This window comes from Triticum aestivum, chromosome 4A (assembly GCF_018294505.1).
Source record: "Triticum aestivum cultivar Chinese Spring chromosome 4A, IWGSC CS RefSeq v2.1, whole genome shotgun sequence".
Taxonomy (NCBI): domain Eukaryota; kingdom Viridiplantae; phylum Streptophyta; class Magnoliopsida; order Poales; family Poaceae; genus Triticum; species Triticum aestivum.
The window spans coordinates 692,852,017-692,857,494 of NC_057803.1; the positions used below are offsets into that span (position 1 = coordinate 692,852,017).

General features: G+C 43.2%; 1 pseudogene; it reads left to right on the forward strand.

Annotated features, from left to right (window-relative positions):
- The first annotated feature begins 565 nt into the window (after positions 1-565).
- Positions 566-5,182, forward strand: LOC123088185 (uncharacterized; annotated as a pseudogene).
- The last annotated feature ends 296 nt before the right edge of the window (positions 5,183-5,478 follow it).

Consider the following 5,478-nt stretch of genomic DNA (forward strand, 5'->3'; position numbering starts at 1 on the left):
ACATACAGATGTATATAGACATATTTTAGAGTATAGATTCACTCATTTTGCTTCGTATGTAGTCACTTGTTGAAATCTCTAGAAAGACAAGTATTTAGGAACGGAGGGAGTAGTATATTTCATATGAAATATTTTTGAAATAAACTTTTAATAATTTTTTGTATGATACGATGTAATTTTTGGACTATGCAAACATGTTTTTATATTGGATAATATTATTGAAAGAATGTCACAGAAATTTTGTTTCTGACCCATTAAAACTTTATAAACCTAACGTATATATATTTTTAAATTAGAAGAATATTTTTATTACATTGTATAAACTTTTCATAAAGTGTCACCTACATATTTTTGAAACATTTGAACATCTATTAAAAGCAGAGCACATTTTAGTACACAGCATTTGCATTTTTAAAATACGCAATGAACAGTTTTTAGAAAACTTTTAAATTATTATTTTTCATAATATATGTATCTGGTATTTTCGAAAGTAGAAGAAAAAGTTAAAAAAAAGACGTGGCGTCTGGATGGCGTCATCTATAGTCCAAGGCCTGAACCGCTAGGAATGGGCCAGCTGAAGCTTGGCGCGGTCGCGGGAAAAAAGAGGGCGGGAGAACAGAATCCAGCGGGCGGCGAGGCGCGGGTCCACGGAGCGGAGCTGCGGCGATGAGCTCGTCGACGACGTCCGGGCAGGGGCAGGGCGAGGGCGACGAGGCGCCGGACCTGGTGTGCGTGGTGGACTGCGTCCATGGCATGGTCGACGCCCTCTCCTGCGTCCGCTGGAACAAGCATCAGGTCAGCAGCAGCCGCCCCCCTCTCCTCTCATCGCCTCTCCTCCGCACGCTGGCCGCATACGCTCCATCTAAGGTCTCGTCGCGCAGGGCGCGGTGGTGGAGCTGTCGGAGCACGGCATCGTGGTCACCGTGGAGGAGAGCGGCTGCCTCCAGGCCAAGGTCTACCTCAAGACCGAGGTTCGTGCCCGCCAGGTGTTTGCGTTTATTCCTCCCCGCGCCCGGCCGTTGAATTTTCAGTGGGGATTGACCGTTGCAGCTGTTCGCGGAGTATGACTACGGGGCGGAGGGCCGTCCACGGTTCGGCCTCAGCCTGGGGCTCCTCGTCGACTGCCTCAACATGTTTACCGTCCCCGGGTTCGCCTCCCCCGTCGAGATCCGGTACCCTGGCCCCGACATGCAGCTTCTCCTCAGGTATGCATCTTCTCTGCCTACTAGGTTCTCTTTGTTCGCCCTTGCTTCGTAATGCTGTCAGTTGATATCGTAACCCGTTAAACATTCGCATAATCGTGGCGGATAAATTGCATTTGTGAATTGTGATCTTTATATAGTTGATCTAGTGAATCGTTAGGCGTTTAGATACTGTGACTGTGGTGGATAAAATATAAATAGCTATTCACTTTACTACATTCCCACCCTTGCCAAAAGCAAATAAACATCGTGTTCAGCTCGAAATTTATGTTAATTCTGGAGATGGATGTAACTTAGTAATGTGATACAAATAAAAAGGTTAACTGCCAGGCGATTCTCGTCGGACTTTTGTGTTAAGTGTATGCATTGATTGAGTGCTGTACTGTTACATTAGCTTGTCACATTCAGTTATTTTGTGACTTAGTCCTAGCCTGTACTAGCCCACGATGCACGATTCAGTACACGTCTTGTTCTGTAACTGCTACAAGCAGAGCTATATATATCCCTCTGCTGAACTTCAATGAAAGCATGTCAATCATTTTGCTCCTACGACTATCTGGTGTCTCTGTTTTCCTAACATCACAGCTACCACTCATAAGCTTGCACCTAGATCTCTTCCATGTGTTTTGTTATGATATCCAGATGAACACTATGGATATAGGTGTTTGGACTTGGACTCCAGCCGTATAATTATTTCACGCCATGTTGTCTTCGATGAGACGTCCTTTCCTTTCTCCTCTCGCCACTTCCACTACAACGCTTACGCAACCACCCTCCATTGCTCCTGTACATCCTCATCACGACCAACATATATCTCCTCACCTGCTTCTTATCTACACTACACAACCCTACTACACCTATTTCTTCACCTCAAAATCCATCTACACCTATTTCTCCACCATTTCTCCCCTTATCAGCTTCAGCATCTGAATCTACATCCTCTCCTTCTGTAACATCCTCCACTAGTTATTCTTCTTCACCCTCCTCTCCCAACACACCACCTCTTCCTGCCAATGCCATTCCTGTTACCATCCCGTCTAATCCTCGTCGCATCACCACTCGAGCCAAGCATGGTTTTGGCATCCCTGTATGTCGGCTTAATCTTCTACTCCCTCCATTTACAAATATAAGATGTTCTAACTTTTTTTTAATCAGATGTATATAGACACGTTTTATTGTGTTTGTTCACTCATTTCAGTCCGTATGTAGTCTATATTGAAATATCCAAAACATCTTATATTTGTGAACGGAGGGAGTAGCTACTACAGATGCTATTTCTCCTCTACCCAATACTTACCACTCTGCCCTCCATGATAAAAAGTGGAAAGATGCTATGTGTTCTGAATATGACACTCTTCTTCAAAATGAAACATGGGTGCTTGTTCCTAGGCCCTCCTCTGCTAATTTAGATTTTGGGAAATGGATTTTTAGACACAAATATCATGCAGATGGGTCGCTTGCACGCTATAAAGGCAGATGAGGCTGTAGAGATTATTCTCAGGTATAGGCTAGAGGAAACCATCTCTTCTATAGTTAAACCAAGCACTATTCAAATTGTTTTATCCATTGCAGTATCGTCCTCATAGCCTATTCACCAACTTGATGTTAAAAATGCCTTTTTTGCATGGATACTTACAAGAAACAGTAAGCTGTCAACAGCCTCAAGGTTTTGAAAACCCCTTTTTTCCTCATTATGTTTGTCTCCTTCAAAAAATCTCTATATGGTCTAAAACAAGCTCCTGGAGCTTGGTTCCATCAGTTTTCTACCTTTATCCAGCGAATTGGTTTCTCTGCTTCTAAATCTGATAGCTCCCTGCTCATTTATCATTCAGCTACTCAAACTGCTTACCTTCTTTTATACGTTGATGATGTTGTTCTCACTGCATTTCTCAACATCGTCATTGATTCCCTCAATTCTGAATTCTCCATGACTGACCTAGGTCTCCTCACCATTTCCTTGGTATTTCTGTTAGCAGATCCACTTCTGGTCTCTTTTTCTCTCAATGTCAATACATTTCTGAACTCATCGACAAAGCTGGAATGACAACTTTTTATACTGCTCGCACTCCAGTTGACACCGGTTCTCAGCTTGATTCTAGTCGCTCCCCTGTTTCTGACCCAACCTTTTATGGCAGCCTTGCAGGTGCCCTGCAATATGCAACTTAACTAATTTCATATTCTGTTCAGCAGGCCTGCCTGTTTATGCATGATCCTCGCGAACCTCACCTCAACCTTATCAAACGAATAATTCGATACCTTAAAGGAACTCTTAACCTTGGTCTGCATCTCATCACTTCCACTCCTACCTCTCTGACAGCATGCTCAGATGCCGACTGGGCTGGATGCTCTGAAACTAGGTGCTCTACTTCTGAGTTTTGTGTATTCTTAGGTGATAATTTGATTCCATGGTCTTCAAAGAGGCAGCACACTGTTTCCTGTTCATCTGCTGAAGCAGAATACTGAGCTATTGTTCACGCAGTTCCTGAGATTGTCTGGCTCCAGCAACTCCTGCAGTTTTTCAGGAATTTCACTCCAGGCTCAGTATCTCTGGCGGCTGATACTGCAGGGGGCTGTTAATTGTACACATTGATTCAGTGCTGCACTGTTACATTAGCTTGTCATGTTCAGTTACACTAGCCCATGATGCACGATTCAGTACACGTCTGGTTCTGCAACTGCTACAAGCAGAGCTATATGTATCCCCCTTCTGAACTTCAACGAAAGCAAGTCAATCATTTTGCTCATGCTTTTCATTCTGGTAACACAAGTGCAGGTCAGTGGGGTCTCCAGATGCATGTATACATGCAGAAATCAGAACCAGAATTCCTGATACTGTCGCCTGGGATTACCATTTTGAGCACGCAGGGAACACTCCAGTCACTTTTACTGTTAAGGTACCTGCAATACTTCCTCCATTCTTTTCTCGTTGCATTCATCGCTACGAGTTCTAACGTTTAATGCCTCAGAACTAATCTTTCACCTTTTACAATGCCAGTCTGCCATCCTGAAAGAATCAATTGATGACCTTGAGTGGCCTGGCTCCAGCATTCAGATTCATTTTCATCCGGACCCCCCTTCAGTAATATTTAAAGGCGAAGGGCATGGTGACTTGGAGGTGTGTCATGAATTGCTTTCTGTCATTCAGATAGCTTCCGTTGGTGTCCATATCTAAATGCTACTTAATCCATTTGGCAGATTGAATTCTCCTACTATGCAAATACCGATCTTCTAATTGCATTCCAGTGTGACCAAGAACTGTCCTACAGGTAAAACTATTGCGCCTAACATCTACAGCATGCTGCTTCTTTGTGCTGACCATACATTTCTCTGCAAGGTATAAGTACAAGTTTCTTCGTGCCACTACCTCGAATGTTCCAAGTAGCGTCTTGAAGGAGAATCGTGGGAGTAAAGTGACGATTGGGAGGGGAGGGATGCTCAAAATCCAGCACCTGGTTTCAGTTGCGAGGCTAGGTACGCAATCCTACCATAATTTTGCTGGAGGGGCTCAACATCCAAGTCGGATTGCTTTTATCGAATTCTTTGTGAAGCCGGAGGAGGAGGATTAAAAGACAAATGATTCCTAGCATGTATTGTATATAGGTTATTTTGCTGGGCCTGTGTCATCTATGAGGTCTGGCTGTATCTTCAGTACTTATGGAACTGAAGGTCATGGTATTCTTTTCCTGTCAGATGACTTGTCGTAACCTACTAGCCTCAGCTCTGGATCTTTCTTTTATGCTGATTAGTTAAATTATATGGAAATGAAGAAAGTCCATGCCATCGTCCTTCTTCCTTCCAAATCAGCTTCATTTGAATTGTTACCATTTGAACTTTTTGCAAAGTGTCAAGGACATTCAAAGCAATAATTAGAATAGTAATAGTTGGAAGGTGGAGTACAAAAACTATTGACACGAACTGAATTTGAGCCCCAAATATGTGGATCATTTCTAGATATTTATCCATGGCTGGTTTAGTGACTATGAATATTATTTCATGAAATCATTTGATTTATCAATGGACTATGTGGGCATTAAGGACTACTGGTGGTCCAACTTTTGGAGCAAATGGTGTTGTTACACCGCAACTACATCGTATGTTGCCTGAAAATAATCCAGAGTTGGTACTGCAAGTTAGTTGAGCTCATTATGTCTCTGTCTCGTCGTAGCCTCGCACTGCTCTCAACAGACCCCCAATTAATCTAGCTTAGTGCTGCAAATAACCAGGGCCCATTGTTCAATAGCTAGCCATTCCCAAGCAAGGCATGTGTACGGTCCGT